At 49.3% G+C, this 24,136-nt stretch overlaps 1 protein-coding gene and 1 non-coding gene across 19 annotated transcripts in view; both read left to right on the top strand.

Annotated features, from left to right (window-relative positions):
• CAMTA1 (calmodulin binding transcription activator 1) overlaps nt 1-24,136 on the top strand; it is a 981,226-nt gene that overhangs the window by 426,947 nt on the left and 530,143 nt on the right. The window lies entirely within an intron of this gene.
• LOC112207640 (U1 spliceosomal RNA) lies at nt 5,850-6,014 on the top strand. The gene has a single exon (XR_002942063.1). It is a non-coding gene; the product is annotated as a U1 spliceosomal RNA (small nuclear RNA).

Genomic DNA, 24,136 nt, shown 5'->3' with positions numbered 1-24,136 from the left:
TTTTCTGAGAGGTGGTTTGCAAATATTTTCTCCTAATTTGTATCTTCTTTTGCATCCTGTCCTTCACAGCGCAAATATTTTTTTTCTTTTTTTAAAATTTCTTTTTTTTTTATTATACTTTAAGTTTTAGGGTACATGTGCACAACGTGCAGGTTAGTTACATAAGTATACATGTGCCATGTTGGTGTGCTGCACCCATTAACTCATCATTTAACATTAGGTATATCTCCTAATGCTATCCCTCCCCCTCCGCCCACCCCACAACAGGCCCCTGTGTGCAATGTTCCCCTTCCTGTGTCCATGTGTTCTCATTGTTCAATTCCCACCTATGAGTGAGAACATGTGGTGTTTGGTTTTTTGTCCTTGCGATAGTTTGCTGAGAATGATGGTTTCCAGCTTCATCCATGTCCCTACAAAGGACATGAACTCATCATTTTTTATTGCTGCATAGTATTCCATGGTGTATATGTGCCACATTTTCTTAATCCAGTCTATCATTGTTGGAGATTTGGGTTGGTTCCAAGTCTTTGCTATTGTGAATAGTGCCGCAATAAACACACATGTGCATGTGTCTTTACAGCAGCATATTTTATAATCCTTTGGGTATATACCCAGTAATGGGATGGCTGGGTCAAATGGTAATTCTAGTTCTAGATCCCTGAGGAATCGCCACACTGACTTCCACAGTGGTTGAACTAATTTACAGTCCCACCAACAGTGTAAAAGTGTTCCTATTTCTCCACATCCTCTCCAGCACCTGTTGTTTCCTGACTTTTTAATGGTCACCATTCTAACTGGTGTGAGATGGTATCTCATTGTGATTTTGATTCGCATTTCCACAGAACAAAGATTTTATTTATTTTTTTCTTTTTTTTGAGACAGAGTTTCACTCTGTCACCCAGGCTGGAGTGCAGTGGTGCAATCTCAGCTCACTGCAACCTCCACTTCCTGGGTTCACACCATTCTCCTGCCTCAGCCTCCCAAGTAGTTGGGACTATAGGTGCCTACCACCACTCCCGGCTAATCTTTTGTGTTTTTAGTAGAGACAGAGTTTCACCACGTTAGCCAGGATGGTCTCGATCTCTGGACCTCGTGATCCACCCGCCTTTGCCTGCCAAAGTGCTAGGATTACAGGCATGAGCCACCGTGCCCGCGGCCCAAAGATTTTAATTTTCATGAAATCTACTTTACCCATTTTTCCTTTTATATGTTGTGCTTTAGGTGTTAAATTTAAGAACCCTTTGCCTAGCCCTAGTTCCCAAATTTTCTCCTATGTTTTAAGCCCATTATCCCTTCCAAGTTAGTTTTTGCAGGTGTGGAGAAGACTTTGGTGGAGATTTTTTCTTTCTTTCTTTTTTTTTTGCCTGTGGATGTCTGATCACTCTAACACCAATTGTTGAAAAGGCTATCTTTCAACAAAGCTATCTTGAATTAATTTTGGCATTTCTGTCAAAAATCAGTTGGGTGTATTTGTGCAGGTCTCTTTCTGGGTTCTCTATTCTATTGGTTTATGTGTCAATTCCTTTGCTAATACCACACAGTCTTGATAACTGTAGCTATGTAATAAGTCTTCATCTGTATCCTGCCATTCGTATTTGGAATATTTGTGCTTTCTCACTTTTTGATGAAGTTTAGCTTGTGATTATCCTATTTTTTTAAAAAAAGACCCGAAATTTTGGTTAATTTGACCCACCTCATTTATTTCTACATCTAACTTTATTTTCCCCTTTCTTATGGTTTTGCTGTTGTTCTTCTTCTAGCTTTTTGAGCTTAGAATTTAAAAATTTTAATTTTTCATTTTTACTAAAATAATGAAAAAGGCTATGAATATTCAGTCTGACCACTATTTTAAATATGTCTCATAAATTCTGGTATGTAGTTTTTTGTTTGTTTGTTTTTTGAGATGGAATCTCACTCTGTCGCCCAGGCTGGAGCGCAGTGGCGCTATCTCAGCCCACTGCAACCTCCGCCTTCCAGGTTCAAGCGATTCTCCCACCTCAGCCTCTCGAGTAGCTGGGACTACAGGCATACACCACCACACCTGGCTAATTTTTGTATATTTAGTAGAGACGGGGTTTCACCATGTTGGCCAGGCTGGTCTCAAACTCCTGACTTCAGGTGATCCTCCCGCCTCGGCCCCCCAAAGTGCTGGGATTACAGGTGTGAGCCACCGTGCCTCACCTGGTATGTAGTGTTTTCATGATCACATGTACATTTTTGGAATTTCTATTCCTTTAGTTTTGAAAAGATTTTTAACATTATTTTCCAGTTTTATTAGACTGTGATCAGAAAATATTTCTTTGTAATATTTCTATTTTATGAAATGCATTGATTATCACCTAACATGTGACCAACTTTTGTGAATATTCTATGTGTACTTAAGGAGAAGGTATAGTAGATTCCCTATCTACTAATAGGTAATTCAAGGAAAAAGTATGAAGTATGACTGTATTAGTCTGCTCTCACATTGCTATGAAGAACTACCTGAGACTGGGTCATTTATAAAGACAAGAAGTTTAATTGACTCATGGTTCCACAGGCTTTACAGGAAGCATGGCTGGGGAGACCTCAGGAAACTTACAATCATGGCAGAAGGCGAAGGGGAAGCCTGCGTGTCCTGCGTGGCTGGAGCAGGAGGAAGAGGGTGAAGGGGGAGGTCCTGCACTCTTCCAAACAACCAGATCTCCTGAGAACTCACTCACTGTCACAAGAACAGCAAGGGGGAAATCCTCCCCCATGATTCAGTCACCTCCCCCAGGCTCTTCCTCCAACACTGGGGATTACAGTTTGACATGAGATTTGGGTGGGGACACACATGCAAACCACATCAGTGACAAATTGATTTGTCAAGGAAATTGATTATATTGTTTAGGGCTTCTGTGTCCTTATTTTTTGTCTATCTGGTTTCTCTTGTACTGACAGTGGTGTGGTAAACACACTATTCTTAGTGTTTTCATCTATATTTCCTACAGTTTCTCTCTTTCATTTTCCTTCCTTCCTTCCTTCCTTCCTTTCGTCCTTTCGTTCTTTCACAGAGCTGTCGCCCAGGCTGCAGTGCAGTGTTGAGTTCTCGGCTCACTGCAATCCCCGCTTCCTGGGTTCAAGCAATCCTTGTGCCTCAGCCTCCCGAATGGCTGAGACTACAGGCAGGTACCATCATGCCTGGCTAATTTTTGTGTTTTTAGTAGAGATAGGGTTTTGTCATGTTGGCCAGGCTGGTCTTGAACTCCTGACTTCAAGTGATCCACCATTCTTGGCCTCCCAAATTGCTGGGTGTGAGCCATCAAACCTGGCATATATTTCCTACAATTTCCTCTCCTGTAAAAGTGGTTGTAGTCTTGTTTGGCGCACTAATACCCATTACGGTTATATTTTTATTGTGGAATGTGATTTTTAGCATTAGAAGGTGTCATAATGTTTCTTAAATTATACTTATTCTACTTTGATATCAAGATTGCAATACTTGTTTTGTTATTTCCATTTGCCTCATATGTCTTTGCCATCCTTTTAGTTTTAGGCTTTCTGAATCTCTTTGATATGGTTCGGCTCTGTGTCTCCACCCAAATCTCACCTTGAATTGTAACAATCCCCATGTGTCAAGGGTGGGACCAGGTGGAGAAAATTAAATCATGGGGACAGTTTCCCCCATACTGTTTTCATGATAGTGAGTCCTCACGAGATCTGATCGTTTTATAAGGGGCTTCTCCCCCTTTGCTCGGCACTTCTCTCTCCTGTCGCCATGTGAAGAAGGAAGTGTTTGCATCCTCTTCTGCCATGATTGTAAGTTTCCTGAGGCCTCTCCAGCCATGTGGAACTGTGAGCCAGTTGAACCTCTTTCCTTTTATAAATTACCCAGTCTCGGGCAGTTCTTTATAGCAGTGTGAGAACAAACTAATACACTCTTTTTAAAAGTATGCCTCTTATATATAACATATAGTTGGATCTTTCTTTTTAAGCCAAATTGAAAATTTTTTTATTTTCATAAGTAAGCCCATTCACTTTTATTTATATGTCCAATATGTATAATATCTTATATAATAAATACAATGTGTATTATGTTCTACTTGCTGTACTTGTCTTTCTACATGATGCATTTTCTATACTCTTTTAATTTCTTTTTATATATAAGAAATTCTCATTTTTAGTCTAATGGGTACCTTTGTACTCATTACCTTTAAAAATCCCGTTAGTCTCTAACTAACTTTTACCATTTGGTCTTTCAGTTGTTAATGGAGTCTCTTGACTCCTACCTGTTGCTTATACAACCGTCATTGAGCTTATTCTGGTTTTGTCTTTCCTTTTTTTGTTTCCTATCATTTTGTAGTTGACAAAACATATATAATCTATGTATGATTCTCTTAACCTTAGTTACACACTTAATTTAGGTCCATAATTAAATATATTAAATGTTCCCCATAAGTTCCTTTGCCAAAGAGTCCCCAGTCATCTCCTGGTTGGATGAAGTTAATTTTCTAGAAGATTCCTTCAGAGGCGCCTGTGGGTACATCAGTCAATTCTTCCATATTTTAAACTCTTATTCTGTACCTCTGATTTTTGAGGGTCTGCTTCCCTAGATATAAAATCTTTGAGTTTTATGAAACTGCTGCTCCATCCTTGCCCCACCTTCTAAGTTGTTTTTGAGAAGGCTGACAACTGTCTCTGTTGCCCTTATAGTAAGTTATTTGATCTTTTCATTTACAAGCGGTGAGGATATTTTTCAAATGCATCGTTGAGGTTTTTAATTCAGTTTGTAGTGTTATGACACAGTTCCTCCCCCTCCACCTTATGGTTGGGATTTTGGGGTAAGTGTCGTATTCTCATTTTAGTTTTTTTTCTTTCATAGTGTCCTACAGATGAAGACCGCTTACATCGCCACATTGAGTGGTTCGTGTGATTTTTAGTTCAAGAGCTCCCTCTTCTGTCAGTGCAGCGAAGTGCAGTTTCTTTATGACTGGTTTTTGGGGGAGGGGCGGGAGGAGTTGAGGGTCCTTGGATGTATCATTATTTTTTGTTTTGCAGAATCCTAAATGCCCACATCTGGCTTCTCCCTCCCTCCCCTGCACATTTGCTAATGCTGCCCCTGCCTACCTTTAAATCACTTCCTTCTAGTCCATATTCTGGTCTATCTGGATTCATTTTTGGTATTTTCTTCCCCATAGGATGTACTTTCTCTTTCTTCAGGTAATTGTAATTTATTCCTAAACTCTCCATGCTCGACTTCTGCCTTCATTGGCTTTTGGACCCATCTTATCCTCTTGCTCTTTATAAAAGTTCTGGGTGGGAACTCAAGAATTTGTTAATTTGGTGTTTATAGTGTCTCTTTTTTCCAGTCGTGTGAAAGGTGTGTGGGATTTGCGTGGTTGTTTTTGTTCTTCTTGTTGATCTGTGTAGTTTTTAGAGGATGCGTTGGGAGATTTGAGTTTTTGTGGCTATCATTACCTTGGCGACCTGGAAGTCCCTTACGTGGCATTTTAGGAGATGTGTGCAGTTATATCAATTTCAAGTACAGTTGTAACTCAAGCCTGTTATGAACACCATCTTTTCATGTTAATTGTACCATAAAAGAATCTTGAGGATATCTTTAAAAGGTCTGCTCTCTTACGAAGGTTAAGTATCTCCCCTGTAAGCTTGTTTACACCGGCATCTGTTTAGCCAGCCCTTTTTCATAGACACTTCAGCCAAATATTGGCGTGTTTTCTGTTTCTGTGTTTACGGTTGGACTCAACGAGCCTTTTACTATTGTGGCATATGGGAGGGAGCGTTGCCATTCTGCTGCCAGGGGTGAGTGTGATTTGGTGGATGTTACATTGTGTATATGCGAGTAGGTCTCTATCAAGAAGGGACCCGCCATGCTTTCCTGACAGGGGAGATATACCATGATCCTGAAGGTGGTTCTCCCAGGGTGAGGCTTATCCATTGTGCGCCAGATGTGTTGACCCTTGTGATTTCCCCAAATGTGGGAAACTCACTGCATCATTTGTGGTAGTGGGGGACTGTGTCTGTGCTCTCTCCTGACATTTGAATTTTTTCTTAAAAAAAAAAAAAAAAAAAACGAGGAGACACACCATCTTCCATGGACTGAATATCTGTGTTCCTCCAGAATCCGTGTGCTGAAGCCCTAACCCTAGTGTGATAGTCTTTGGAGATGGGGTCTTTGGGAGGGAATTAGGTTTAGGTGAAGTTGTGAGGGTGGGGCCCCATGATAGGATTAGTGCCCTTATAAGAAGAGGAAGAGGGGCCTGGTGTGGTGGCTCACACTTGTAATCCCAGCATTTTGGGCAGCTGAGGCAGGAGGATTGCTTGAAGTCAGGAGTTTGAGACCAGCCTGGGCAACACAGGGAGACCCCATCTCTACCAAAACAAAGAAAAAAGAAGAGGAAGATACTAGAGCTCTCTCCCTGCTTTGTGAGGACACAGTGAGAAGGTGGCCGTCTGTAGGCCAGGAAGGGAGCCCTCACCAAGAATGGAACTGGCTGGCATCTTGATCTCAGACTTCCCGTCTCCAGACCCGTGAGACATAAATGTCTGCTGTTTAAGCCACCCAGCCTCTGGTACTTTGTTACGGAAGCCTGAGCTAACTCAGATGTCAGCCAACCATATTTTTACAGCATTCTCATACAAAGCCCGAAACCATAGTCAGATTCAGCGCTGCGTGGCTTGGGGAATGCGCCACGCCTGACTCATTGCAGGGGGTCAAGAATGTTTGTGAGATGAATACATGGAGTATCTTTGTTCTGGAAATAGACCACCTATGAATTATTATAGTAGAGAAATCCCAGGCCCCCTCGAAGGACAGGGAAAACCTGTAAAGTGTCTGTACTTTGGGCCCAGAGGAATAATGGAAAGAGGCCAGGCACGCTGGGAAATTTCCATTTACAAACCCGCCTTCTGCTGGGTTGAGTCTCGCCTGCTGTGGGCTCAGGGATCCTGGCCTGGCCTATTTTTTCTCTGGGTGGATACCCCATTCCCGGGAGCGTTCAGATCCCTGAAGACAGCTTCTGTCTCCTCCGAGACCACTGCTGAGTCTTGTCACCTGGTGTTCCCACAGTGCTGCCCTGTCTTCTCTTGTTCTCTGTGGGTTCCAGAAAAAGGGACCACCTCGGCTCTGTGGCTTTGGATCTCTCCAGAGGAGGGTTAAGGCCTCAGACAGCTTCTCCAATGGGACACAGCCAACATCTGAGCTGCATTTTCAAAATGAGAGCCAATCTTAGGCTGAGTCGGACAGGGAGAAAGGAATTGTGCTCGGGCACCCAGGTGGCACCTTTTGTCCCCTGACCTGGCACCACGGGCCCAACTTTGGGTTTTAACTTCCCACGAGTGCCTGGACATGGAGAAGAAGTGGTGGAGAGGATGAGGACATATGGAGAGCGATCTCCAGGGTCACTGAGGTCCTGTCTCCTGCCTCCTGCTCCCTAGGGCCCTCCAGCTGGGCCCAGGAGATCTCCCTCCCACCTGGTTGTCAGTCAGCTTCTGCTGTGCCCTCATGGGGAATTCCTCCTAGAGCCCACCAGGTGGGAGAGCCAGGGCAGCAAGCGCCGAAGGCCGGCATGGCACCAGCACAGATGAATGGCCCGGCTTTCTCAGAACCCATCCCCTGGAACGCTGGAGGCAGTGCAGGAAGGGCCGGGTTCTATGAGAGGACCTTAGGCAGCAGGAATACTCCATGACAGCAGAGATGCTGGGGCCTTTTCCCCAGAGCCTTATTCTTTTTTTTTTTTTTAATCTTTAGACAGAACTCTCATTCACAGCATTTAGTTACTTGTTCATTCATTCATCATTCATTCACTCAAGCACTTGATGGGTATTGCACTCTCCTACCTTGTGCCAGAGACTGTGTGAGACTCGGGGAGTTGGTAACACACCCAGAGTCTTGCCTTCGGGGGCTTTCACAAGCAGAGCCATTGCTCCGGCTTTTGGGTTTCCATAGTGTGCATTAGCCTTTGGAGGCCTCCAGGAAGTCCCTCCAGAATCAAACCTGTTCCATTGTGTTCACCGAGAATTCTGCAAATTTCTTTGGTGATGGGACTTGATTCTTCTTTATATGGTACCAGGCAGACCAGTGAATGCGTCGTGAAACACCTCTCCAGGCCCGTGGAATGGGGTGGGGAACGCTGGGGTCTCAGTGTGAGCCTGGCCTTTGGATTCAGACAGTGCTGAGTTACAGTCTCAGCCCTGCTTCTTGCTGGCTATGGGGCTGGGGCCACATGAACCGGCTAAGCTTTGGCTTTCTCAGAAATAGTTTGGGGATAATGATTCCTGCCTAGTGGGAAGATTAAATAAGATAAAGGAATGGCAAAGTTTTATGCCATGGTCAGGGAGGAAGGTGACTGCCTTGTGCCATGGGTGACCCCTGCCTTCCTTCAGAGGGCATGTGCACAAGCTGGTGCATACACACACACACACACACACACACACACACACACACACGCTTCCTGTAGTCCTTGCTTGCCTGGGAGGCAGCAGTGACTCTGCCTTCTAGAAGTCGTCTGAACTGTCTGCTTTCCAAACAGGGGCGACAGGACTGTGACTCGAGGTGATGGGTTGCTGAACTGCTCTGCTGCCAGACACATTTTGCCGGCTTCTCATAATGTCACTGAGATCTGGGAAATGGACCAAGCACGATTTCCAGCTAAATGAAACACTTTGGGGCCATCAGCTAAATAGATGATGCTTTTGAGAAAACCCCATGAGCATTGTGTCAGACAGGCCGTGGGACCCTGCAAGCCTGTCTTTTTCTGTGCTCGTCTGGGTGATGAGACATCGCCCGGGCTGGTTCCATGAGCACCTCTGGCTGTGAGGACCTGCGTCTTCTGTCTCAATGCACCTGCGGGGAGGCTGAGATTTGATCCTCATGGAACACTCAATCCTTTCTGCATCTCGCTGTCTTCCTGCCCTCCTCTTTCTCCCTTCCTCTTGCCTGACTGTTGACTACAAAATAGGATATTATTTAGGAACGTGTCCTTGCCTCCCTCCCTGGCTCTACATCACCCCATGACATAGTGGCTGTGCTCAGGCGGAGAGTGAGTTATGTTTCTGTGGGCAGGAGTGGGTCATGAGTCCTGAGTCCTCCCTAGACAGCCCCAGCCCTTTCTCTTTGTTCCAAGGGGCCCAGCCACCATATTGATTGTTTCATCCCTCTGCACTGCCCAGAGCTGCCTCCTGGAGCACGCTCTCTTCTTTCCTGATGGCAACGGTCCCACCTGATGGCAATGGTCCCTGGGCCAGAGGATGCCCATTGGTCTTCATGGAGGGAGCTTGAGTCAGGCCCACTTGGTCTCCAATCCTGGCTTCGCCGCGTGCCAGCTCTGCAGTGGTGCCAGCTTATCCTGCTAAGCGTAGCTTCCTCTTCTACGTGGGTATATCTGCCTCAGGTGCAGCTGTGAGGATCTGGGGTGATGCTCATGAGGTGCCCGGCACCCTGTGTGGCACAGAAATGACCAGAAAATACCAACTCACCCCATGCCAAGTCTTCACTGTCCTTAAGATCTCAAACCTTTTTTTCTTGATCTTCTTCCCTTGATGACCAATGCTCTTGTTCCTCCCGCCCTTGCGGGCCACCCCCTCATACATCTTTCCTTGGGCCACAACTTAGGCCTTTGCCTTGCCTTTACTTACCTGTTGATCCACCCACCCACCCACCCATCCAACCATTCATTTCTTGCTTCATTCATCCAGTGATGTACTGAATGTTTCCTACATGTGTATGTCAGGCTAGGGTGAGCAAAGCAGATTCAGTGTCTCCCTACCCTAAACTTAGTGCAGGAGAGGATAGAGACAATGGAACAGGTGCATGTGCGTGTGAGTATGTGTATGTGTGATTGTGTGCGTATGTGTGTGAGTGTATGCATGCATGTGTGTATGTGTGTGTGAGTGTGTGATGGGAGGTAGGTGCTAACAGGGAGAGTCTTGAGAAATGGATACTAGGGTCACCTAACAGGGTCTTGTGGGGTCAGGAAAGCTTCATAGAGGAAGTGACTCTTACCTCCTTGAGCAGATATAAGCAACCTGAGGCCAGGGGTTGTGCTTTCTAGGGCCTCAGAACACCAGCATCAACAGGTGAGTGCCTGCCATTTATATGAGGCCCTGGGTTTGCAAAGAGGGATGAATATGCAAAATAAATAGTAATGCAAAGGGACAGTTAATAAATACTTGTCCAATGAATTCATGGATGAATGTGCCATTGCCAGGCTTATATTTGCTAAGCAATCTTCCCAGCATGTGTTAAATCTCTGACTCACCATGAATAAGGAGCTTAGAAGAGCTCATTTGAGTTTCCACGTGGTTCATGAATATGCAAGCGAGATTCCTTTTAATCTCAAATTTTATTTTATTAGATGTATTTACATGTATTTATTAGTTCTCAGGTTTACCTTGGGGCCTATGGGATATTTAACGAAGGTATCATCCCATCTTCACTGCAGTTGTTAGAGGGCAGGGTGGAAGATTGCTGAATAACTCGATCACCCCAGATGACCAGAGATCTTCTGGGTGTGTAATGACCACAGACTAATCTTAATCATAATCACTACCACGAACCCACATGACATGCAGTTGTATAAAGGATGGGGCACCTTAACGTTTGTAGCACCTTTACATAAAGCCAGAGTGCTCAAGCCATCCTGGACCTCACCCGATGGGAGGGAGAATGATGCTCTGCCAGGTGGAGGCCTTAGGTCTTGTCGGTCTCCTTTTACTGCAGGAGAGGCTGCAGGCTTAGCTGAAAACATAATCGCTGCTCAAGGTCAGGCTGTGCCCAGTGGCCGAGGTGCTTGGTGAGCTTTCCACTGGATGGCCTAAATTTGCACCGCTCTGCAGGCTCTCGTCCCAGTTGGCAAGGGCGCCACAGCTGGATGGCTCAGCGTCCACCCAAAGGGAAGTGGAAAAACCAGCAGCTGGCTGAATCTGAGAAGGTTTTCATGTTCCCAACGAGATCCAAGAGCAAAACAGTTTTCTGAAACTATTTTCCACTTGCTAAAATTAAGGTTATTATTATTATTTTTCAGGAATCTGCTGTGTATGGGTTTTATTTTTAAATGTCATCATCGTTTTGTACAGGAGCACAAAACTCATGAATTCCGTCCCTGCTCAAGCGGGGTCCCAGGTTGGAGGCGTGACACCCGCGCCTCTCCGCTGGTGTCATTGATTGCTAAGGGCAAGGCTCTAGGGTTAGTGGGGACCTGATGAAAGCCCACCTGGGGCTCTTGATGTGGGAGTGTTTGGTGGATATGCCTCCCTGCCCTGCTCCCCAGGGCCCTGCTCCGTAGCTGCTCCATGTCGTCTGGATGGTCCCTTGGCACCCTGCCCACCGCACTTCAGCTTCCCTTGCTGCCACCTACATGGGCTGCTGCCCTGATGAGTCTCGGGTCACATGGGCTGCATCCTTATTGCCACAGCCAGCAGATGGCAGAAAGCGCCTTGACTCCATCGTCTAGTGTCTCCTTGACTGAGATGAGGAGGCTGGAGGAGAGGCTAGGAAGAGTCAGGAGGGGGCTGTAAGGGGCCAGCTGGGCAGGGCACTGGAGCCTGGGGCAAATTCTTACTGATCTTGGCAGATCTCTTTTTTTTTTTGAGATGGAGTCTTGCTCTTTTGCCCAGGTTGGAGTGTGGTGGCACGATCGCAGCTCACTGCAAGCTCTGCCTCCCGGGCTCATGCCATTCTCCTGCCTCAGCCTCCCGAGTAGCTGGGACTACAGGCGCCCACCACCATGCCCGGCTAATTTTTGTATTTTTTAGTAGAGATGGAGTTTCACTGTGTTAGCCAGGATGGTCTTGATCTCCTGACCTCGTGATCCGCCTGCCTCGGCCTCCTAAAGTGTTGGGATTACAGGCGTGAGCCACCGTGCCCGGCCAGCAGATCTCTTTTATTACCCAGAAGGACCTCTACTGTCACCCTTTCCCTCCCCACCAACAATATCCTGGGAGCCTTTTCTCCGAGTGGCCCTGGGAATTCTTCATTTAAGGCATTGGATTTCCCTTGGAACTTCCCTTTCCTGGGGGTGTGGGTGGGGTGTTGCTGAGAGCACCTGGGAGGGTCCATCAACAACCCATCAAGAGTGGCGAGGCCGGCACCCCAGTGCAATGTGCCAGCGGGGTTGACAGCTACCCCAGAGAAAAGGGTGGAAGCTCAGACACTTAGCAGGATTTCGGGGGTTCACTTCTCTGCATCAGTCCTTCTCTGGAGAAGGTCACAGGCACATGATCATAGACTTTTGGTTGGCTCAGAGTTCCCTCGACAGTGGCATTTCCAGCTCAGAAGTTCAGGGTCTAGTCTCCCTGCAGGAAGATGGTGAGTGACGGAAACACATCCCCTCGCCTGTTCCAGTGTGGCTCCTCCACTCATCCCTGCAGGGTTCCTGCCAGCAGCGAACCTTTCCGAGCCACTGATTCCTCATCTCAGGGGTTGGGATCCTAGCATCCCCTTTTGGGGGTGTCCTAGGATGGCAGATGTGGGATGGCCTGGCGTGTTCAGCCCAGTGCCTGTCCACGGCCCCTTGAGGCAGGCGTTTCCTTCTTGCCTTCTCTGGCTTTGAGTTCAGTTGTCCCCACATCCCCTGAGGATCCAAAAGGGGCTTTTTAACTCTGCTCAATGAGAACTTTCCTTGAGGCCAAACACATGCCTCCAAAGAACCCACTTTTAGGGGGCATGCAGGCCAAGGTTTATTGCAGTAAAAGGGGGTGACACAAAGCTCACTGCCTCCCCCTCAAATTCCCGCCCCACTACCTCACCCTCATTGCCTGCCCCTCGTGGAATTACAATCATCTGCTTGTTACTTGTGATTTCCACTTGCCTTCAGGCTGTTCCAGGCAATGGCTGAGTTTCATCACCCTTACATCCCTAGGACTGGGTGCAGAGCAGGTGCCCCGTGAATGCTTGCTGAGTTCATGCTGTAATCCCTGTCCTTTAATTTCATTTAAATTAACATCTTTCTCTCTGATAAAGATAGAACAGGCTCATTGAAGAATATTCTTACCACACAGAAAGATACAACAAAAAGCAACCAACTTCACAAACATCCTCTGAAGTCCCATTTCCCAGAGATAGCCAGGGTCAAGGTTTTAGAGAACTCAATGCTTCCGGACTTTTCCTTATGTACACATAGATATATAGGTGCTGGGTATGTGAAGAATTCTATAGAAATGAGATCTCACCATGCATTCCATTTTGCAATTTTTTTTTTTAAATAATGGAGCTCTTTCCATGTTAACAAATAGAGATATGCACATTTTTTCTAATAACTGTCTACTATTCTATCAATATCCTGTGATTCATTTACTAAAGCAGTTAACTGAAGCCTTTTTTTTTTTTTTTTTTTTTGAGATGGAGTCTTGCTCTGTCACCCAGGCTGGAGTGCAGTGGCACGGTCTCGGCTCACTGCAAGCTCCGCCTCCTGGGTTGACACCATTCTCCTGCCTTAGCCTCCTGAGTAGCTGGGACTGCAGGCACCCACCACCACGCCTGGCTAATTTTTTTGTATTTTTAGTAGAGACGGGGTTTCACTGTGTTAGCCAGGATGGTCTCGATCTACTGACCTCGTGATCCGCCCGCCTCATCTTCCCAAAGTGCTGGGATTACAGGCGTGAGCCACCACGCCCGGCCAACTGAAGCCATTTTTAAGGGTTTTCCACACTCTTCCTATCATACACTAGGCTGTGGAGAATGTCACTCTGTCCATCTCTGTGCCCCTGTCCACCCAAATTAGTGGGACCAACCCCTTTTACAGGACACCAACCCCATTTATAAGTAGTTTACAGGATGCTACTTTGCTTCTGTGAACTTATCCCTTTCTTTTATTGTTTTTCGTTTTTGTGAGATGGAGTTTTTGCTCTTGTTGCCTAGGCTGGAGTGCAATGGTGTGATCTTGGCTCACCGCAACCTCTGCCTTCTGGGTTCAAGCGATTCTCCTGCCTCAGCCACCTGAGTAGCTGGGATTACAGGCATGCGCCACCATGCCTGGCTAATTTTTTGTATTTTTAGTAGAGACGGGGTTTCTCCATGTTGGTCAGGCTGGTCTCGAACTCCCAACCTCAGGTGATCCACCTGCCTCAGCCTCCCAAATTGCTGGGATTACAGGCATGAGCCATTGCTCCCAGCCGAACTCATCCCTTTGTAAACGTCAAGTTTCTCCTGTGTGGGCCAATGTTCCTGGGGGCTGCCTGGGTTTCCTAAAATGGGGGTAATGATCTTTTATGACAAGGGGCATCCTGAGGAGTGACCAGTGACTGAGAAAACCTGGTAGTCTCTCTTGCTGCAACAGGATTGTATGCTGCGTGAGGACAGGAAGGGCTGTTTCTTCTAGCCCCTCCCCTCCCCAGGACTCCTCACCCAGGGCCCTGCACACGGGGACTCGGGGTGGCTGCTGACTGCAAGAAAGAAGGGCCAAGGCAGGAGGCCCAGGCTGGCAGCGCTTTGTCCCTCAAACCTGCCAAAGGTCGTCGCCAGGCTTTGCACTCATCTTCTCAGCCACCTAGCTCCCTTGGCAGTAAAACATTATTTTCTATGAAATGATATGTCTGACATTTACTAAATTTTTATGTGACAATTTAGAAGGAACTGGTTGCATTAAACAGCCTTATTAATATTGCAGTAACATGATTAGGGGAACATCATGGCTGTTAGACCACAGGGCTCTGATTTATGAGCTCTGGAGGCACAGAGGTCTCCATTGACCAAAACACCTTCAGCTCAATTCATGTATGGTTATCGAAATCCAGAGATGCAGTCCTGTGATCACGCAGCCCTTCAAAACAAGGGTGGTGTTGCGAGCTCTTCAAGAACTCCGGACTCGGCCGGGCATGGTGGCTCACGCCTGTAATCCCAGCACTTTGGGAGGCCGAGGCGGGCAGATCATGAGGTCAGGAGATTGAGACCATCCTGGCTAACATGGTGAAACCCCGTCTGTACTAAAAATACAAAAAATTAGTCGGGTGTGGTGGCGGGCACCTGTAATCCCGGCTACTCAGGAGAATGAGGCAGGATAATGGCGTGAACCTGGGAGGTGGAACTTGCAGTGAGTTGAGATCGCGCCACTGCACTCCAGCCTGGGCGACAGAGTGAGACTCCATCTCAAAAAAATAAAAAAATAAATAAAAATAAAAACAACTCTGGACTCCGCGTTTGCAACCAGGAAGTGTAGAGTATGCTCATTAGACTTGGGGGGATCAGCGCTGACGGATATTTAAGCCACCCAGAAAGCCTCCTCTGGTAGGGCTCGAGCTGGGCTGGACCCTGTCCACATTTCAACCATCTTCTGAGGAAGGCAGCAGAGGACAGTGGTCAAATCATGCCTGGAGTCAGGCCTCCCTACCGGGGAATCCTGGTGTCACCAGGATTGCTGTGTGAACTTGGGCAAACCATCGAACCCCTCTGAGCCTTGGTGGCTTTGCCTGTGAAGAGGAATGATTGTGCTGCCCGCTCCACAGGTTCATAGCAGTAGTCAAGTGGGGCTCATGCATGTGAGCCCTCGGCATAGCTCCTGACTCTCACTTCATGCTCAGCAGGTGCGGGCTCTCACTGGGGTTCCAGCAGGGCTCTGTGGTCTCTGTTCCCAGCCCCAGTTAGGAACACACTGGAGATACTTTTGGAGACTCGTCTAGATCTGCAGAAGACCCCAAGATAAAGGGCTGTGGCTCTCCCAGGGGTTTTCAGCCCTCTGGGGACAGACATGTGGAGCAAACTGTAATGAAGCAAGAGCACCTACAGGGGCATCAGACCGGGGATGGCGTTGCGGCACAGGAGGGGCGAGAACCTGCCAGCGGAGCAGGAGGCAGTGGCATTCGGGATTGGCCCTGAGGAACCAACCAGGATGCTGGACTTTGGCCAGGGGATGAAGCTCTGGGTTTGAAATAGGAGCTTCATGATCCACAGCTGCCTTGGGGCACTTTGGACTAAGGTGACAGTGTGTGCTGTGACACCAAGGCCTTAGGGCACATTGTGCTGCTGGAGGGGGATGGGTTTGGATCAGGGGGCTTAAGGATGCATGGGAAGGGGCCACAGAGCAGGCTGAGCCCAGGGGGAGGGCTCTGCACGCAGCCCAGGAATTCCCTTCACAGCAGCACAGAAAGTGTGTGCGTCAGGACGGGCATCTCCCTGGAGCAGGTGGAGGGGAGCCCAGAGGGCAGCCCCGCAGAGTCCAGGAGGAGATGATGAGGCCACCCCAGGGACAGCAGGGCCTGGGGCAGAGGAGGGAGAGTGGAGGTGAGAGCAGAGGGGGCTGAGAGAGCTCTAGGGGATGGGGGTTGCTGTCCTTCCATCCTCCCTGGGCCTTCTGCACGGCTTTGCCCTGGCACTGTGGGCCATTTCCCAGATTTGTAGAGGTTGTCAAATGCACCCCTGTTCCCAGGGAGCCGGGAAAGTGAGGGCAGATGGCGAAGTGTTGCAGGGCTGGATCACGAGGCAGCTGGAGGCCAGGACAATGGACTGGGCAGGGTTGCAGGGCCAAGTGCAGTGGTGAGAGCAGGTGAGAGGAGGGGAGGGGAGGAGGGGGGTGTGAAGGGGAGGAGGAAGGAGGGCAGGAGGAGGGGAGGGGAGGGGAGGACCAGAGGAAGGTGAGAGGAGGTCGGGGGGTGAGGAGGGGAGGATTGGAGGAGGGGGAGGGGGTGAAGAGGGGGAGAGGAGGGGGAGGAGAGGAGGGGGAGGAGAGGAGGGGAGGGCAGGAGGAGGGGAGGCGAGGAGGAGAGGGGGAAGGAGAGGAGGAGGAGAGAGGAGGAGGCAAGAGCCAGTCTGGAGGGAGTGAGCCTGTGAGCTAGGAGCACAGAGGGCAGGGGTTGGACTTCAGCGTCCTTCATGAAGAACTCAATTCTTCAATGGCAGAGGATGTTTCTTTTTCCTCTGGTTATAAAACAGTTGATGTTCTTTATAGAGAAGTTGAGCTACAGATAGGTAAAAAGAAGAAAATAGCCTGTGTAGTCCCCCGGCTCCCCAATGACCATTGGTGAGAAGTGGGGCCTGGTATTCACGATGACTCATATCCAGATGTTTCTTCTTGGGGTTTTGAGAGGCCGGTTGGGCTGAAGCTCCAAGGAATGACCTGAAGGCCCTGGTGAAGTGTTCCTGGGGCGCTTTCACCCCAAGGAGCTCTGAGCAGCCGGAGAAGGGGCTGAGGTATGTGGGCCTGTGAAGGACAGGAGCACCCAGAAAGCCGGTTCCTAGGGTGTCACCCCCGCCACATCTGGGGAAAGCCCAGCCTGGCCTGGCTTCTGGCCCAGCCCTGAAGCCTAGGTTTGAAATTGTGGCTTAATGATCCACAGCTGCGCTTTTGGTTGCCAGCGCCCTCCTGAAAAACTAAAGAAGGCCTTGGCAATTTGAGAGAGCTCTGGGAAGCAGGAATGAGGCCGGGGTCTGGGGAGGAGGGTGGAAGAGGAAGAAAGAGTCTTTGAGGGCACTGGCAACCCCCAGCTCTGAGCCTGTGCCCTCTCCCAGCTTTCTTGAGCTCCTGGGGGCTGTGGATCTTGGCTGGGCTGCTGCTCTGGGCTGACCCCCACCTCCCGCAAAGCTCTGTGGAAAGCGCCTTACCTGCTTATGTCCCGCCATCTGGAACATCCTCCTGAATCCCTCTGCCTCATCGCCCATAGTCTGTACCAAAAGCCATTCCTCTGATTCTAGTGTTAGTCCTGGCAGAGTGGCTGCAGTTGGCTGTCTTAGGTGTGCGAGAAAATCATTGTTCAGCCAAGAAGGAGGTGGAGGGTGGAGGGTTATCCCTCAGGCTCTTCAGCTCGGGAGCCCATGCCGGAGAGATCTGGGAAAGCATCCTTATTTGCTGGCCCAGGTGAAGAGCAGCCAGGCAGGGCAGCCAAGGTGACTCCTGGACCCAGCCCCAGCCCCCGGGAGCCACGCCAGTTGGGGAGATGGCATGAGGGACTGGCGCCCGCAATGTCTCTAGGAGCTGGTGGCTGAGGGTGGCTGAGGCCCTCAGGCCTGTCTTGTTGGGGGCACACAGTGGGATCCTCTCTCTCCCTGAACCCAGAGTCACTCAGCACCATGCTCGTGGCTGAGGGAACCAGTGTACAGAGGGACCCCCCAGGAGCCTGGAGGATGTGGCAGCAAATAGGAGCCATGGATGCATCCAAGGTGGAAGGAGGCCAACTGGGTCACACGCAAGAGGGACTCCCAACTCAGGGTGCAGTCGAGTCTGATCGTGGGGTGAGAGCCCCGGTGGCTACCTCCCTAAGTAGGATAAGCAGCCCCCGGGGGATCTGCCCAGGCAACCTCCTGGCCCCTTGACGTGGGCCTGAAGCTTGGAAATAGCCTGATGGTGTCCGGGCAAGGGCTGAGAAGGAGGATAGCAGGAGAGTCCAGGGAAGCCAAGCAGGCTGGCTCAGGGGGCCGTTGCAGGCACTGCGTGACCCCAGCATTCATCACATACTGGCTTAATGTGTGTGTGTGTGTGTGAGAGAGAGAGAGAGAGAGAGAGGTTTTATTTTTTTTGAAAGAGTCTCGCTCTGTCGCCCAGGCTGGAGTGCAGTGGCATGATCTCGTCTTGGCTCACTGCAACCTCTGCCTCCCAGGTTCAAGCAATTCTCCTGTCTCAGTCTCCCAAGTAGCTGGGATTACAGGTGCCCACCACCATGCCTGGCTAATTTTTGTATTTTTGGTGGAGGCGGGGTTTCACCATGTTGGTCAGGCTGGTCTTGAACTTCTGACCTCAGGTGATCCACTCATCACAGCCTCCCAAAATGCTGGGATTACAGGTGTAAGACACTGCACCCGGCTGAGATTTTCAATCAAAGCTGCTATGTGGCTCCGATGAGATGGAGATGACAGCTCCCCTATGCGGCAGCCAGACCTGGGGGCCAAGTGCAGCCTCCCTCGGGTCACTGCTTGGCCTCTGACATGTGCTGCCCTCTTCTGTCAAATGGGGATCTAATCCTATTGAACAGGATTGTGCAGGTTAAAGGAAAAGCTTCTTAGAGCGCAAACAAAGCAAGCATGGCCTCTGCCCTCACAGAGACTTCTTGGAGCTCAAACAGAACAAATGTGGCCTCTGCCCTCATGGAGACTCCAGCAGCAGGGATGGCTCAGCCTGCCGACTTTCATGTTGGGGGTGCACGCGATGCCGGGGAGGACTTGGCTGGGAGACACCACCCATCGGAGGCTGGTTTTGTTCTCCCTAAGGGGGTGGGGCCCGCAGAGAGAGCAGGGCCTGTTAGAGGACTCCAGGACAGAGGTGCCTTCCTGAACCAGGACCCTCCAGCCCTTTGTCTCTGGCCTGTGTGGCTGGGGGACACCACGTGGTTGGCCAGCAGATGCAGGGACAGTTGCCTGGAATCCCAGTCTCAGTGGCTGAGCCAAGGCACCCTGGACTCCCCAGGTGTGGCTGTGCCTGCACAGGGCTGCCCCGGGCTTCTCAGCACTCATGGCCGGCTCTCGCTTCCCCGGAGGCACCAACATCTGCCTGTTCATCCCAGTTGTCCTGTTTGCTTTGGAACCAGGAGCATGATTTACGTCCGAGTGCATTTTTATGTTTTGCACCAAAGGTTTTAAACAGTTCCTAGACAAAACAATTCTATTTTAATGCACAGAATTCCTATCTTGGGTTATCTTCTTTACAGCCATATATGTTTTATTAGTTTATTTTTATTGGCCTATCTCCTTGCTAGAACATAAGCTCCCTGAGGACCAGGGCACACCTGTGTAGCACTCTGTTCCCGGTGCCTACCATGGGGCCAGGCACGTAGGGAGCCCCTGGAAACAGGTTGAGAGGGTGCACAGACCGGTGTTTGCAGGGGCCGGCTGTTTACGTAGCTCTCCCTTTGCGGCAGCTGCTCTCCGCCCATCTTTCTCTTAATAGTTATGGATTTTGGAAAAGAAGAACAAAGCGCATTAAGAGGTTCCCCTGCATTTGATTTGAGGAAGTTTTCATCCGAACAGCTCCATTGATTGGCCTTTCGCGTACAGCCTTATTCCCTTCTCAAAAAATGAATATTGCCTTGTCTCCTTGAGAAAAATTGATTTCAGCCAGAAAGGAGAAGAGCAAACTCCCTGCTCCTGCTCTTTTTTTTTTTTCCTCCCACCGAGACGGAATTTATCTCTTAGGTAGGTGGGGGGTGGAAATAGGAATAATTGGACCAGAAGCTAATTCCCAGAGATTCATTGTCTCGAAAGCTCCCACCAGAATGTGAGAAGCTTGCCTTGAATTGCATGCTAATGATAAATGACAACTCTAACAGACCGTCACATTGAGATGTTTAGTCCTTCCTGCTAGGAGATGACACATTAATTTTCTCTCAGATTTACATTGGATTCTTAATAAAATATCGGTGTTGGAATATGACAAGTGAGGGGCCACGGAAGCACCAGGCGCCATTTGGGAGGCGTGGACTTCGGCCGGAGGAGACTGCGGTGGGGTTGAACATGAGCCAGGCGCTGGGTGGCATTGGAGCAGGGCTCCCATCACTGTGCTGGGATGGGGCTTACGTGACCTGGCTGCACCAAGCAGCAGGAATGGCTGGTCCTCTTTCTTGACTATAGTGTTGAATGCAAAGACAGGTGATGCCATTAATTCTCTCTCATCTTAAACCCCTTTTTCTTTGGCTTGTCACTGACCAAATGCTTTCAGCGTAATAAGTGAAGTTTCCTATTTTTAAGAAAAGTTGCTGTTTCTTGATTAATTTGCTCATTTGATGAGGACTTATGGAGTGTTTGCTGTTTACAAGTTACGAAGGTAGAGAGGCAGAAGCAGCGACCAGACATGCCAAGTCTAAGTGATCATCCCACTTCCCTGCTTCAAAACCTCCAGTTGCTTCCATGCCCTCGAGAGCAATGTTCGGAATTCTCGGAGGATCCACAAAGCCCCCGGATCTAACCCCTCTGGACGTGCCGTTCCCTTTGTCTGGAAGGCGCCTCTCCTCGTTCTTTTTGGCTGACTTTTACCCTCTTTAATCCCTCGGCCTACTATCACTTTTTCAAGGGGCCGGGGAGGTGGGGGTCATAACCCCTCTGCCCCGGTCTGGACGCAGCCTCTCTGTAGGATGCTGTCAGGTGCCCTCTGCTTTTTCTTCCTTGCGCTTGCCGGAGTTGCACTCTCCAGGTTAATTTATGCCGTCTTACATTTTATGCTACATTTGTATTAAGATTGGAGTCCTCGCTTTTCCTTCATCGCTGTTAATACACGTGTACCCTTGGTTAATTCGTGTCTCTCATCACTCTTACAGTAAAATCCACCCTGGTTCAGGAGCCCAGATTACTTGGGGTGAGCCGCTGTCTCGCCCCATCTCCTGCCCCTGCCCTGTTCTCTGTCTGCCAGCCTCTGCCAAGCTTCCTCTCCAAGCCTGGGCCTCGCCACGCTCTCTACCGAAAGCCCTTCCTGGGAGCCAGCATTCATGTCCTTGCCTTCGCCTCCGCTCCCACCCAGATGCTGCGTCCTGGGAGAGGCCTCTTGGCTGCCCATCGCCACCCACTCACAGCTGTTCTCAAACCCACTCATTCGCCATCTCTGGTGGGTCCCCTTTCCCTCCTGCAGCTCTGGGGCCTGCCCAGGGCGGGCCTCCGTGCGTCATTGTTCTTCCTCCCTACCGGACTGCAAGCTGTGCAGAGGCAGGGCTGTGGCACCCTCAGCAGCCGGCGTGAATGCTCGGCCGTGATAGCTGCTCAGTAAATATTAACTGAACAAATCAGTGAACGTCAGCGTAGAGTTTCAAGCCGAGGCCCTGGGAGCCCTGGGAAGGTGCCATGAAGGAGGCGTTCCTCCAGTCTTGCTCTGGAGCGAGTCTTGGTCATTACCATCTCTCCAAATGGGCAGCCTCTTCTTTTCAGGGACCTCCAGAGACAATTTATGTGAACAAACTGTGGCTTAATGATCTTGGGAAATTGGAAAATACAAGTTGACCTTTTTTTTTTTTTTTTTTAGATAGAGTCTCACTTTGTCACCCAGGCTGGAGTGCGGTGGTGTGATCATAGCTCACTGCAACCTCCACTTCCCAGGTTCAAGCGATTCTTGCACCTCAGCCTCATGAGTAGCTGGGATTAAAAGCGCCTGCCACCACGCCTGGCTAATTTTTGTATTTTTAGTAGAGATGGGGTTTCACCATGTTGGTCAGGCTGGTCTCGAACTCCTGACCTCAGGTGATCCTCCTGCCTCAGCCTCCCAAAGTGCTGGGATTACAGGCGTGAGCCACCATGCCCAGCCAAAAATACAAATTGATTTCTGCCTCTGAGTTCTGGAAGCCCTAGCCACCCCTCATCCTGTTCTCAACTCTCCACAAAGACATTGTGGCCCTTAGAGACGGAATCTAGGTGTGTCCCGACCCGCCAGGTTCTCCTCTTGCTTGGTTGTTCGGGATCAGCCTTCCTAGGGTTATAGCCAGGATTAAATGAGACTGACTGCATGAAACACTAGCTACAGGATAGTGCCATTGGCTATCCTTGCTTTTATTCAGAAAAATGAGGCCGGCCGCATGGCTCACCCCTGTAATCCAGCACTTTGAGAGGCTGAGGCGGGTGGATCATTTGAGGCCAGGAGTTTGAAACCAGCCTGGCCAACACGGCGAAACCCCTGTGTCTACTAAAAATACAAAAATTAGCTGGGCGTGTTTGGTGGGCGCCTGTTGTCTCACTTACTTGGGAGGGTGAGTCAGGAGAATTGCTTGAGCCCAAGAGGTGGAGGTTGCAGTGAGCAGAGATCATGCCACAGTACTCCACCCTGGGTGACAAAGCGAGACAGTGTCTCCAAAAAAAAAAAAAAAAAGAAAAGAAAAATGAAAGCACATTCTGAATCTCTGGGAACGAAGCTCTTCGGAAGCACAAGCTTCTGGGCCCTGCCCATTGAACACGGCAAAAGCAGGAGCAATCACGGCCGTCTCGTGGCTTGTGGGGGGCTTTTAGGCCGACGAATCTATCTAGTCGTTTGTTCTCCGATAAGAAAACCTCTTTTACGATTTTCAATTTGCCCTTATTTTAATGAAAAGAAGCTGGGGTTGGACCGCCCAAGAAGGAGCTAATCAAATAAAGCAAATTGGTGCTACCTTCTCCTTGTCCTTATTATTCGTATGGCTCTAGCTGGAATGTATTATGAGAAGCAATTGGTTTTCATATCTGGCAGATTGCAGCCTGGGCCGGGCCTGTCAGCCTTCTCTTCCCCCTCTTTCCATAAATAGCTGAGAGTGGCCGGGCTGCGGGGTGTGGGGGAGGACACGGAATGCTTGTAACCAGTTTTCTTGCTCCTTGTCCCCCAAATCGTGAAGACCCCTGTAAACAAGTCAGAAGAAGTCTCCAGGTTGAAAGTTAATAAGCCAGTTCCTTCCTGTGAGATTCGGGCTGTCGCCGTGGCTTCTTGAGGTTCCGTGTGGCGTCCTGTCAACCTTGCTATGTGCAAGGCATCGATTCCTGCCCTCGCTGGGTTTGTGCGAGGGAGAGATAAGCACAGGAGACGTTCCTTCATCGCACTTTTTCCCTCCCCTTGCAACAAAAGGAAGAACTACAATTTAAATCGGGCTCAGCCCGCCCTTGCTCTGTATGAAGTGTTTTGCCATGGGCGGCTCTTGGGCTCCCCAAAGTACTATGAGTTGTTGTGACTGTAGAAAGGGAGGGGTAGCTGGGGCGTGCCAGGGATTTGAAACAAGACATCAGGAGGGGGTGCGGTGGGGCAATTCCCTGGTTCTCCCCTTACCGGCTGTGCGACGTTGGGGAAGTTACTTCTCTTCTCTGTGCCCTAAGCCTTCTCACCCTGTAAAATGAAGATAGCAATACCCAGCTACTAAAGTGACTGTCAGATTAAAATGGAACATGGGTGTAAAGGGCCCTCCCCGGCACCTGGCACAAGGTCCATGCAGAATAAATGGCAGCTCTTCTCATGGTCGCAGTTGTCCTGGTTGTTACTGACATTTTAGTCCGGGCCACGTACCTCTAATGGTGCATGGAAATCAGGCCATTCCGTGTTGGAAAGATCAGAAAGAAAGGTGCAGGTGCATGAAATATGTAAGCTGCAATAAAGGGTGACATTCCTCATTTTCCAGCTGCCCACTGGAACAGAGATTCTGCACTGGCCTCAGGAATAGTGTCCACTCTTCTAGGACACTGCAGGCCCTGTCTTGTCACGGGAGCCTGATTGACATTTGGGGTCAGGGCTGGGAGGCAGTTGGAACTGCATGAACTGCCTTTCCCTCCAGCCAGGCCCTTCCCTGTGCCTTGTGGCAGGAGCGA

Source organism: Pan troglodytes, chromosome 1, assembly GCF_028858775.2.
Source record: "Pan troglodytes isolate AG18354 chromosome 1, NHGRI_mPanTro3-v2.0_pri, whole genome shotgun sequence".
Classification (NCBI taxonomy): Eukaryota; Metazoa; Chordata; class Mammalia; order Primates; family Hominidae; genus Pan; species Pan troglodytes.
Note: the sequence above shows the minus strand (reverse complement) of the source record. Positions and strands in the feature narration are given on the sequence as shown.